General features: G+C 43.8%; 1 protein-coding gene and 1 long non-coding RNA gene across 7 annotated transcripts in view; one reads left to right on the top strand and one right to left on the bottom strand.

Moving 5' to 3' along the window:
- The window catches only part of WIPF1 (WAS/WASL interacting protein family member 1), a 125374-nt gene that overhangs the window by 49656 nt on the left and 63310 nt on the right, over positions 1 to 12408 (top strand). For 2 of the 6 annotated variants that reach the window (XR_014829606.1, XM_021074984.2), the window contains exon 1: positions 16 to 108. The exons of the other annotated variants lie outside the window; for them this stretch is intronic. The gene's annotated coding sequence lies outside the window, so the exon portion shown is untranslated. Of the gene's footprint in view, positions 1 to 15; positions 109 to 12408 lie in introns of those variants that run through there. 6 annotated transcript variants of the gene reach the window in all.
- On the bottom strand, positions 2335 to 6055 carry LOC146395989 (uncharacterized). Its single transcript, XR_014829609.1, has 2 exons — positions 5963 to 6055; positions 2335 to 4205 (listed from the first exon to the last, which is right to left on the bottom strand). It is a non-coding gene; the product is annotated as an uncharacterized LOC146395989 (long non-coding RNA).

Raw genomic sequence — 12408 nt, 5'->3', positions numbered from 1 at the left:
GTGCAGTGAGGAAGTATAATGTCACATGCAACACTCACAGGAAACTGGCTAGAAGACAGCAGGGGAACTTTAGAACTTGGTCCTTTTCAGCGGATTAAAACTACACAGGTTAGTGCTTTTTCTCCCCCCCCCCCGAAAAACCTTTGATGGCCGCTCTAAATTACCTCCCTGGTGCTCTTTCCTTAAACTATCTTTAACTCTTTTTGTAATGAGAAGAAACTGCTCTGGCTTTGGAGAGCCAGGGCATAGCCGGTAGCCACGCGTTGTTAGAGGAACAAACATCGAGCCATTATTATGAAAATGAAATTATCAGAGCCTCTTGCTTCCCTGTTTGGAACTTCTGGGCCCTAAAAGACAAACCTCCAGATAGTCATTAAATTGCGTATTTCATGGAATTCAGCTAAGCCTGTCCTCCTGTCTACCTGTAGATCCTGACACATCAGCTTGTGTTCGCCGGCAGACGCTGGGTGTTCAAAGGGCGGTAGAAACTGCAGCAGCATTGTGGGGACAAACGTGCTGCAAGGGCGCTTGCAAAAGTTGATTGTTTTTATGCACTTTTTGTCTGGCTCAGTGAATCTTTTGGCTCGTATTTCCTGTTAAAGTAACTGATCGTATCTTTATAAATTCCTAAGTCCCCTTTTTATATTTTTTTGCTGTCCTCTTCCTTCTTCTCTTCTTCTATTTTTTAACTTTATTTTATTTTATTTTTCTTTCTTTTACTAACCAAAAAAAAGCAGGGGTGGATGGGTGTGGGCAGTTTGCCTGTGTAATGAGGAAGTCCCCAGCCCCTGCCCGGGGGGTTAAGAAGGCAGCACCGCCTAGGGCTGTCATGCGCGGGGCAGCCATGAGGTCTGACTGTCACTGGAGCTTTGTGTCTTCAGCCTGTGCTTCCCCTAGAAAGGGAGATTTGAAGAATCTAGAGAAGAGCCCAAAAGATGGTCAGAGTGTGGGAAATTAGAGCCCAGAAACCACTACAGGGCCCAAGATCATTCATCCTGGGGCCCAGAGGGACAAAAGGACTTCAATAAAAGGCTCTTACACAACGACCTGCCGCTCTCAGACCTGTGTGAAAAAGGAAAATGTCTCAAATCTGAGTTAGAAGAAGGAAGTTACTACATCCTTGGACTGTTATTAAATAGCGCTGGAACGGGTTAGGCAGAGAGGTTGCCCAGCTTTTTTTCTGGACGATTTGATAACAAACTAGCATTCATCTGTGGCTGTGTTCATGGGTTAATAGAGGCAGGGAGAGAAAGGCAAAGAAGAGCCCAGGTTTGGGAGCTTCTTGTTTCCTCTCTTCATTCCAGCTGAGGGTGTTCTACAAAGGGTCTGTGCTGAGAACCAGGACGACAACAGGGTGATGGGTTAGTGGACTCACATGTTGTTTATGTCCCAGTCATGCAAAATAACCAAAACTGTGAGGCAAGAGAAAAATCATTGTTGATGATGTCCTCAGATTGCTGCATTTTCTTCATGTTTTTTGTTTTTGTTTTTTGGGTTTTTTTTTTTTTTTTTGCTACCATGTTGTGCAAGAAGATGGCCAGGAAGCTGATGGAATATGGGAGGATTCTAAATTGGAGAACTCAGCCCAAGTGGTTTCAGAAATCCTGCACTAGCTCTGACCTAGGCAGCCCCCCGTTTCCATCCAGGTGGTGGCTGGAGGGGAAATGGGACTTGATTGGTATTGGGAGTCCTTAGCGTAAAGAAAGAGGACACATGCGAGGGGGAGCTGCAGTGGGAAGGTCTCTCGCACATGGCACAGGAGCGCCCCTGAGCACCAGAGAGAGGCTTAGAGCCTGGCAGTGGCTGGATATCCCTAGAAGGAGCTCTTCTTTCAGTTTTGTTTTGATTTTTAAATTGGTCCTAGAGGTTTGTTGTTCAGGGAGTTTTGTATTCTGCTAATCTGTTGCTCAGAGTAGGAAAGGGCTTTTTATTTTGTTAAATGCTTTCCAGGCAGACCTGAATGCCTTTTGGGAATGCATCCTTCCAAAAGCTCTTTGCCAGTCTCCCGGGTGCGTCTTTTCTCTTCTGGGGCATTTCTCCAGCTTTCCACTTTCGCCATCTTTGTGTTTGAGATGCAAGAAAAGGTTTATAAGACAGTGTTGTTATGCAGCGCTTCTGATCCCCATACCTGGAAGTGGTGCTTTTTTAAAAAAAAAGTACTCAGAATGGCACAAGGTGGTGGATCGTATTGAATGGTGGGGAACACCTGGGATATTCGTCTCACGTGTAATCCTTTGACTGACTGGAGGTGCTGCTAGTTCAGCGTGGAAGTCAAAAGTAGAAAGAGGTAACTAGTTACCTTTTACCTGGAGAGAAAATGCTGAATTTTATGGGGAGGGGCTGACTGCATGGGCATGTTACTGAATTGTCTAAATAAGAAGAAAAGGGGGCTGACTTCACAAATCCCTCTTCTCTTGGACCCTGACATCTAGGGAGGCCTTTTCCCTGGAATCCCAGATAATACAGGGTAACTCTTCCTGTATTAGAACCAGCACCCACAAATGTGTTGGTGACCTGGCTTTCAGAGGGATGAACTGATGAGATATACAAAATATTCATGCTAGTAGGGAAAAATAAAAAATAAAACTCCGGGCAGTGCAGCCTTTGCAGCTGAATTCATCCTTGGCCATCTTTTTGAGTGGGCATCAGCAAGTCTGTAGGCCAGCTCTCTGGGCTTCTCAGAAGGAAGTTCCTGGGCGTGTCACTATTATCATCACCAGCATACTGGGAAATACTGGGAGCCATAGATTTGTTTCTCTGGTTTTTTTTCTTTCCCTTTATCTTTTTGGGCCATGCCTACGGCATGTGGAAGTTCCCCGGCCAGGGATTGAACCTGTGGCACAGCAGTGACAACACTGAGTCCTTAACCCACCCCACCACCAGAGAACTCCTAGATGTGTTTTTTCTTAACTGTGGTAAAATACACATGAAATTTACCATCTTAATAAGTGTGTAGGTTCAGTAGTGTGTAATATATTCATATTACTGTGCAACTCATCTCCAAAACTTTTTCATTTTGCAAAATGGAAACTCTGTAGCCATAAAACAACAACTCTCCGTGTGCCCCACCCCCTCGCAACCACATTCTACTTTCTGTTTCTGTGAGTTTCATTCCTCTAAGTACCTCATGTAAGTGGAATCAAATAGTTTTTGTCTTCTCGCGACTGCTTTATTTCACTTAGCATAATGTCCTCAAGGTTCTCCATGTTGTAGCATGTGTCAGGATTTTCTTCCTTTTTAGGGCTGAATAATAGTCCATTGTATGTATATACTACATTTGCTTTATCCATTCATCTGTGGATGACATCCGGATTGCTTCCACCTTTGGCTGTTGTCAATAACGCTGCTTGAACATGGGTTACAAGTATCTCTTTGGGATCCTGCTTTCAGTTCTTTTGTATATCTACTCAAAAGTGGTATGGGTGGATCATATGGTACTTCTATTTTTAATTTTTTGAGAAATGGCTATACTATTTTCCACAGCAGCTGCACCATTTTACATTCCCACTAAGTGCCCAGAGTTTTCAGTTTCTCTACAACCTCACTAATACTTGATATTTTCTCCCTGTTTTTTGTTTTTTTTTTTTTTTCATAGCAGCTATCCTAATGGATATAAGATGGTATCTCAAGTTTTGATTTGCATTTTTCCAACAATTAGTGATATTGAGCATCTTTTTACATGCATGTTGGTGTTTCTATGTCTTCGTTTGAAGAAATGTCAGTTCAGGTTCCTTGTCCATTTTTTAAGCATGTTATTTGGGTTTTGTTGTTGTTGAGTTCTTTATATATTCTAGATGCTTAGGGAAATGTAGATTTTTTTTAAAGTGTTGTATGTATAATATTCACATCATCTACTAGGACCCAGCTGCCTCTTGTGATCTATACCTTTGGGAAGGAGCATAAGTGTTCATAATGTGTTTTTTGTTCAACAAAGTGATTTTTATCTTGACTCTGAAGTGCTACACAAAATCTGTCATTTTTGGCTTATAAGCAGTTCAGTTTTTGAGAACTGATAGGTGAAGGGAAGGAAAAGAAAAGGAAGAGCTTGGGGGTAATGCTTTGTATTCCTTCCATAGTTTATACTGTTTGGACTGTGTAAACTTCAGGGAAAAGCCTTATCCTCAATTCTGTTGACTAAATCTAGACTCCATGCAGGAATAAACATACTTTCTGAGAATCATCTAGTAATTATGTCTTCTACAGCACTCTCCCTCCAAACCCACAGACTTGACCATACTTCAGATTACATGAATGAGTCAGACAAAATGTTATAAATATGTATGGGGTACACATATATTTTATGGCCGCACTGGTGGCATATGGAAGTGCCTGGACCAGAGATTGAATCTGGCCACCGCTATGACCTACACCGTAGCTGCAGCAATGCTGGTTCCTTTAACGCACTGCTCTGGGCCGGGGAGCGAACCCGCACCATTGCAGCCACCCAAGCCACTGCAGTTGGATTTTTTTTCTTTTTTTTTTTTTTTTTTTTTTTTAGGGCCGCACCCTTGGCATATGGAGGTTCCCAGGCTAGGGGTCGAATTGGAGCTGCAGATGCAGGCCTACATCACAGCCACAGCAACACAAAATCTGAGCTGCATCTGCAACCTACACCACAGCTCACAGCAACGCCAGATCCTTAGCCTGCTGCGAGAGGCCAGGAATCAAAGCTGTGTCCTCATGGATGCAAGTCTGGTTTGTTAACTGCTGAGCCACAACGGGAACTCCCTGCAGTCAGATTCTTAAGCCACTGCACCACAGTGGGAACTCCCAAAATGTTGTATTTTGCTTCTGGGTGGTAAGACCCTATAGAGGACTTGAGCTGTTGTCCCAGGAAAAGGAGCAAGAACAGTGGGGCTCTTCTGGAGGTATGGCCATGGTGTTTGTTTAGATTTCAGATTTTCAGGAGGTAACTGGTAGCGAAGATGTGACGGGCTGGCTGACACAGTACTGTGCAGGGCGACTTTTGCTGGAGGTGCTGCCTTTTTTATTTTTAATTGGGGGATAGTTGATTTACAATGTTGTGTTAGTTTCAGGTGTACAGCTAAGAGATTCAGTTATACATATATATTCATTCTTTTTCAGATTCTTTTCCCGTATAGGTTATTACTGAGTGGAGGTCTCTGTGCTATTCAGTAGGTCTTTGTTGGTTATCTGTTTTATATAGAGAGCAGTGTGTATATGTTGATCCCAAACTCCTCATTTATCCCTCCCCCCAACATGTTTCCCCTTTGGTAACCATAAGTTTGTTTTTGAAAGCTGTAAATCTGTTTCTGTTTTGTAAATAAGTTCATTTGTATCACTTTTTTTTTTTTCAGACTCACATGTAAGTGAGATTTGTCTTTGTCTAACTTTCTCTGTCTAACTTTCTTAGTATGATAATTTCTAGGCCCATCCATGCTCCTGTAAATGGCATTATTTCATTCCTTTTTATGGCTAATATTCCATTGTATATATGTGCCACATCTTCTTTGTCCATTCCTCAGTGTCAGTCCCGCTTCTCTGGTCACTCCTCTTCAAAACACCACAAGCCTTATAAACAGAAGAGAGTGCAATAGAATATGGGTCCTACAATTGGACATTGCAAGGGTCTTTTTGGACTCCAGATGTTTCATGGTTTTGTTTTGGGTTTTTTGGCTTTGGGGGCAGGGTGGATTTTCCCCTTAATTCAGAAATATTTATTGAGCACCTTCCATGTGGATCTTCCATTCTAGGTGGGGGTGTAGACACTAACAAGAAACCTAATAAAAGAGTGTGTACATGACAAGGTTAGAAAGTAAAAAGGGGAGTTCCTGTCATGGCTCAGTGGTTAACAAACCCAACTAGTATCCATGAGGACACGGGTTCCATGCCTGGCCTTGCTTGGTGGTTTAAGGATTGGTGTTGCCATGACCTCTGGTGCAGGTTGAAGGCCCGGCTCGGACCGCGCGTTGCTGTGGCTGTGGTGTAGGCTGGCAGCTACAGCTCCAATTCGACCCCTGGCCTAGGAACATCCATATGCTGGGGGTACAGCGCTAAAAAAAAAAGACAAAGGACAAAAAAAAGGAAGAAAGTAATAAGGACCTTGGAAGGAGAAGTGCAGGGGTAGGGAGAAGGGGAGAGTGGAGTGGGTGTGTGGACTCGAGTGGGGTGGGAGGGCCGATAGACAGCAAGGTGGCATGTGAGCGAAGACTGGAAGAGGTGAGAAAATTCACCTTGCAGATACCTGGGGGAAAGTGCAGGGGCCTTGGGGCAGGAGTAAGCCTGGGTATTCAAGGATAACAAGGAGCTGGTGTGAAAGGGCAGAGTAAGCCAGGAGGAGGGAAGTGGAGGTGAGATCCTGGAGGGCCTTAGAGGCCTGGCCTTCCTTCAACAGCCAGAGGGAGCTTTGGGAAGATGTTAAAGAGAGAGGATGGTCTGGCTTTGCATTTTAGAGGATGCCTCTGGCTAAGGTATGGAGAACACAGTGCATAGTGCAAGAGAACAGGTGTTGAAGAGAGAGACTCCTGAGTATTCAGGTGCAGATGAGGGTGCCTTGGACCAGGGTGGCAGCACTAGAGGTGAGGAGTAATCACAGCCTGGTTTGGTTTGGTTTGGTTTGGTTTGGTTTTGCTTTTTAGGGGGCCACACCCATGGCATGTGGAGGTTCCCAGGCTAGGGGTGGAATTGGAGCTATAGCTGCTGGCCTACACCACAGCCACAGCAATGTGGGATTCGAGCTACACCTGCAACCTACACCACAGCTCATGGCAACACCAGATCCTTAACCCACTGAGTGAGGCCAGGGATTAGACCTACAACCTCATGGGTACTAGTTGGATTCGTTTCCGCTGCGCCACAGCAGGAACTCCTGTTTTGTTTAATTGAAGTATATTGATTTACAATGTTGTTTTAGTTTCTGCTGTACGGCAAAGTGATTCAGTCTGTATGTATACAGACTATATATCTGTACAGAAAAGTGATTCAAATATATGGACTTTTTCATATTCTTTTCCATTATGGTTTATTACAGGATTTTGAATATAGTTCCCTATGCTGTACAGTAGGAATTAAGAACTTGTTGTTAATCCATCCTATATATAATAGTTTGCATTTGCTAGTCCCAAACTCCCAATCCAACCCTCCTCCACTGCCTCAACCCCTTTGGCAACCACAAGTCTGTACTATATGTCTATGGGTCTGTTTCTGTTCTATAGATAGGTTCATTTGTGTCTGTTTTAGATTCTGTATATAAGTGATATCATATGATATTTGTCTTTCTCTGTCTGATTTACTTTACTTAGTATGAAAATTTTTAGGTCTGTCCATGTTGCTGCAGATGGCATTATTTCATTCATTTTCATGGCTGAGTAGTATTCCATTCTCTGTGTGTGTCTGTGTGTGTGTGGGTGTGTCTGTGTGTCACGTCTTCTTTATCCATTCATTTGCCAATGGACATTTAGGGTTTTTCCATGTCTTGGCTATTGTGCATAATACAGAACCTGGTTATTTCGAAGGTAGAACCAACAAGCTTAACTGCTGTAGTGAACAATGACAAGCGGAAGAGAGGAGTCAAGGAAGACTCCAGGGATTTTTGGCCCAAGCAAAGGAAGAATGGAAATGCTATCAACCTGAGATGGGGAAGCTGTAATAGAGCAGGTGGGAGTGGAGAAGAGATTTACGGAGTTTAAGTTTGGGATGTGGTGAGTACGAGAGGCCTGTTAGACAGACATGGCATGGTGATACTGAGTAGGCAGTTGGAGGTGTATCTGCACATAGGACTTAGAATCCTAGAAGGAATTAATCTTTCTTAATGCTTTAATATTTCTCTAGAAAAGCATCTGTAACTTCTAAAATGCCTATAAAAAACAGAATGGAACTCTGCATAAGGACTTAATTCATTGATTGATTTTTGGGACTGATATCAGAGAGAGTAAGTAAATAAAGCTGAAGTAAATAAACAAGAATGCAAGGGTCAGGATTTTTGTTTTAGGCCTTGCCTTTTCACTGCTTAAGCCTCAGGGATTCCATAATTCTTATTTTAAGGAAAAAACTTTTTAGCAAAGTGAGCAAAAGCAAGGTTTATTTTTTTCATGTGCGCAATCCCTAAACAAAGCAAGCTTTTCCTTGCATATGTCAAGGCAGTTGAAGAAAATATTATGAGGTTCTTTTCCTCTTTTAATGTTTATATATATATTGTTTTGATAATTATAATTGCATTTATTGTAATTGAACCAAATATTTGCTAGTTATAGACATGTTAATGAATTAACCTAAGCTAGCTATTTTCCTGGAAAAAAAGGAGTGATGTTAACTTCATTCAGTAGGGGGAACTCCCACGTTCTCATGGGTTGGATCTGTGTCTGTGCAAACCTACATTTTGACCTCTGAATTCTTTGTCTGCTTTTTAGTCAGCTTGAGTGAACAAAAAGGACCTATTTTATTTTGTTTATTTTGGTCTCTTGTCCTTTTTAGAGCCGCACCCGGGGCATAGGGAGGTTCCCAGGCTAGGGGTCAAATCGAAGCTGTAGCCACCGGCCTACACTACAGCCACAGCAATGCCAGATCCAAGCTGCATCTGCAAGCTACACCACAGCTCACGGCAACGCCAGATCCTTAACCCACTGAGCGAGATCAGGGAACGAACCCGCAGCCTCATGGTTCCTAGTCGGATTCGTTTCCACTGTGCCACAACTGGAACTCCAAAAAGGACCTATTTTAAAACTACCTAAATTGGTATACTGGAATAACACTGGCAGTTCCTACCCCAAACAGAGACTCAATGGCTTTATTCTCAATCTTGTGTTCCGTTTCTAAGAGCATCTATCAATTTTGTCTGTATCTCATTAGGCCCTTGACCAGCCCACGAAGCAGGCACTGTATGAGTCCCATTTACAGAGGTTTACATCGTCCTAGAGGGCGAAGTGACTGAACTGCAGTCTAGATCCAGAACTCAGACCCAGGCTGCATGTATCCAAAGCCTTCCCTACTCTACTTTCCAGAAGCATGAGCAAAGTCAACCAACTGGAGCATTTCAATAAAATAATGATAATGTAGACCAAGAGGCACTGCAGGATGACCTCTTTTACGGTAAACTAAAACATGGGGCTCCATTCAGAAGTTTCAGGTAGTTGCTAAACCAGTCCTTCAAATGAGAGGGGACATGACAAAAAGTCTCTCTTTGCATCTCTACCTTGTGCAATATTGGGGTTACTTGAGTGGTTTGATGCTTGGGGACTGAGAACCTGCGCCTCCATCAGACTTACAGGAAACACCCAACCCTCTCTTGCATAGAAGTCCATTGGTGCCTGCTGACAGCAGGTGCCTGGGCTGCTTCTAGAAGGCACCTGGGTACTGGGAGACTGCAGCCAGCTAGACCTGAGGAGACCTGAGTGGGGAGGCTTTGAGAGCTTGGAAGTGGTCCAAGACCTCAGCTGGAATTGAAGCACTGACCTCAACTCCAGGCCCAGAAAGTAGGGCTGGGCACTGTCCCCACAGTACAAGCGCAGACAGCATGCTGAAGGGCAATGGGTCAGCTCCCACAGTGGGACCTCCATGGTGGCTCTTGGGAGGGGAGGCTCCCACTTCAGCATTTGATGTTCAGACTGTTCCCCCTGGTGCAGCCGTGCTGGTTACTAAAATATTGAGATGCTTTAAACCCTGTTGGTGACTCATCACCAACCCCAGTCATCTGAAGACACCCCTCAGACCTCGGTCATAATTCAGCAGCTAAGGATCAGTACCTGGCCCCGCACGGGTGCACCAGGACCCTGCTCAGCATCAGACATTGTTTGGATTGGTTTGTGTCTGTGCCTTATTGAATATAATTCCCGTCTCACCCTTCATGGAACACTGAAGGTATTTCTGTGAACTGGTGATGACGCATTTTGATTGGGGCCCAGAAGGGCAAAAGTTAAACTATAATCATGTCCCAAGATCACTGGTCCTCTGCTTTGGGCCTGTTGGTAGCATTCCGGGCTGTTCTTCATATGGAAAGAAAATGTCTTCAGTGGCCATGCCTGGAAGGGTAATAAGTCAAGCAGCGCCCCTAGAAACATAACTGACTCATGTTTGTAGAGGACCCCACATGTAAGAAGATAGGATTTTTAGGAATACAGCATCTCTCCGCTACTTGCTTTCTACCGCAATCCTACCTGTCCTTAGAAAAATGGTTGTTCCTGCGAAACAGGGCTTGTTTGCTCCAGTAGATCAGTTGGTGACCACCTGCCCAGAAGAGGTGAAAGCTTCATTATAAGCTGAGCTCCTCTAATCCTGATTTATTAGTGCCAGACACTTGCAGCTTTTTGCAGCTGTGGGAACAGTGTTCAAAGTTGATTTATTTCTGCGTTGGACTAGCTGCACCACATGATTTAAAAAAAGAAAAGGAATCTTTCAGAGACGCAGTAAATGCCCACACATGGTGGTTCCAAGGGTGTGTGAGGAGGCTTTGTGTCCACCCACAAAACCTCGGGCTGATTTTTGGGTGCAAGATATGCCGAGTCCTTCAGCACAGGGCGTTTTAACCTGAAGTCTATGGACATAATATATCCTTATTTTCACTAGCCTCGAATTGAAGATTGGCATTTCCTTCAAGTACGAATGTAGCCCACAAACTGCAGTCATTTTAGTGGCGCTAGAGGTGTCATCACCAATGGAAGTCAGTGATATTTTCCACCATTATATGATGGGCCCAATGATCCCCACCTCCTGGAATTCACATCCTGTTTAAATCCCTTCCCATAATGTGGGCTGGGTTTAGTGATTCATTTACAGTGATCCCGATGCAGCAGAGACGGGATATCACTTTTGAGATTTAATTATAAAAGACTGGTTTCCATCGTGGGAGCTTCCTGTCACTCTCTTGCTCACTGGGAGGGAAGCCAGCTAGCGTGTTCTGACAGAACTGAGACAGGCCTTTGACCAACAGCCAGTGAGAAACTGAGTCCTGCCAGCGTGTGAGTGAGCTCGGAAGTCGATTCTCCCCTGGTTAGCATGTGTGCTAGAAAAAATATGTAACAACATATGAAATTCATGTTTTCGTGGACAGGGTCATTTAGGATAACACTAAATAATGTGTTTGGATATTTTTAAAGGCTAGTTAAATTAAATTAAAAAAGTAAGTGATGCAGTTTGGGTGGTAAGCAGCCATCCCCATATTAGGAAGTCAGTTTGCAAATGTTTGAAATTTGGGAACCACAGCTTTGGGAAACTTACTGGGAGATCAGACGCAGATATAGATTAAGACATAACCAGTTCAAGTTCAAGTAGGTCTAAGTGCAATCAGATTGCTTCCAGGGAATTGACAACCTAATAAGTAAGGTTGAGAGGGAGAGTCTCTATCTCTCACCCCTCCCAAACTTCCAATAACTTGTAACACTGCCCTTTGCCACTGTCTCCCAGAGCATGAGAAGAGAGGTTGATAGGTAGGTAGGTAGGTAGGTAGATAGATAGATAGATAGATAGATAGATAGATAAATCTTTTCTAAAACCGGAATATTCAGTGTTGGCCAGAGTATGGTGAATGAGGCCTTCCTTTTTGATGCCAGGAGTCTGAGCCTGCCCAGTGGGCCCTTTGCACTGTGTACTGAGAAAGTTAAGACCGTTCAAACTGTTTGATCCAATACTTGTGTTTCTATAATTTATTGTATCACATACTCCTAGCTGAGCACAAAAATTTATTTATTAGGATATTGATATTGGCACATTTATAAAAGCAGAGTGAGAGATAACTAGATGACCAGTAGTAGAAGAATGTTAAATACATTTTGGTGTAGAAATCATTCAGTCAGTACAAATCAAAGAACACTGAGAATATTTCAAAGAATTTTAGGGTTTGTGAAAGGACAACAAAAACTGGATTCAAAACTTACATACCTTACAATCCTAATTTTAGAACATTTTGTATATAGAGTGACCAGAAGAAAATACTCTAAAAAGTTAATGTAGATTTCTACCCAGTAGTATCATAGGTAATTTATCTTATTTAAACTTATTTGTGTTCACCATTTGCCACAGTAGACTTGTGCTGTTGTCATAATGTGGGGAAAACATTTAAAATGTATTAAAGGCCTATCAGTGCAGAGCAGGGCCGTGGTGCTGCAGGGCTGGAACGATGAGGTGACATGACACCCGTGTCTGGGAGCACTGTCTCACAGGTGCTGCAGACCTACACCGTTCGGTGGTGATGGGGATCCGGACTGGGAACAGGTGGCTGACAGTCAGCTCTCGTGGGCAGAGAAGAGGCTGTGGTTCATACCTCTGAGACGGGCAGAGAAGAGGCCATTGGCAGCTCTGATGGGCAGAGAAGAGGCCGTGGTTCATACCTCTGAGATACCAGAGCTCACCGCTGCCCTGTAGTGTCTGAGGAGCGTTGCAGCACCACCTGCAGGCGTGTACTCTGTCCCAGCTACTCCCAGCCAGCGAGCATAACCTTAGCTTGCTGCCCTCCCC

The sequence above is a fragment of the Sus scrofa genome, chromosome 15, assembly GCF_054392235.1.
Source record: "Sus scrofa isolate SSC_HxYL_T2T_F1_AM1 chromosome 15, Sscrofa_HxYL_maternal_Yorkshire_Landrace_v2.0, whole genome shotgun sequence".
Classification (NCBI taxonomy): domain Eukaryota; kingdom Metazoa; phylum Chordata; class Mammalia; order Artiodactyla; family Suidae; genus Sus; species Sus scrofa.
Note: the sequence above shows the minus strand (reverse complement) of the source record. Positions and strands in the feature narration are given on the sequence as shown.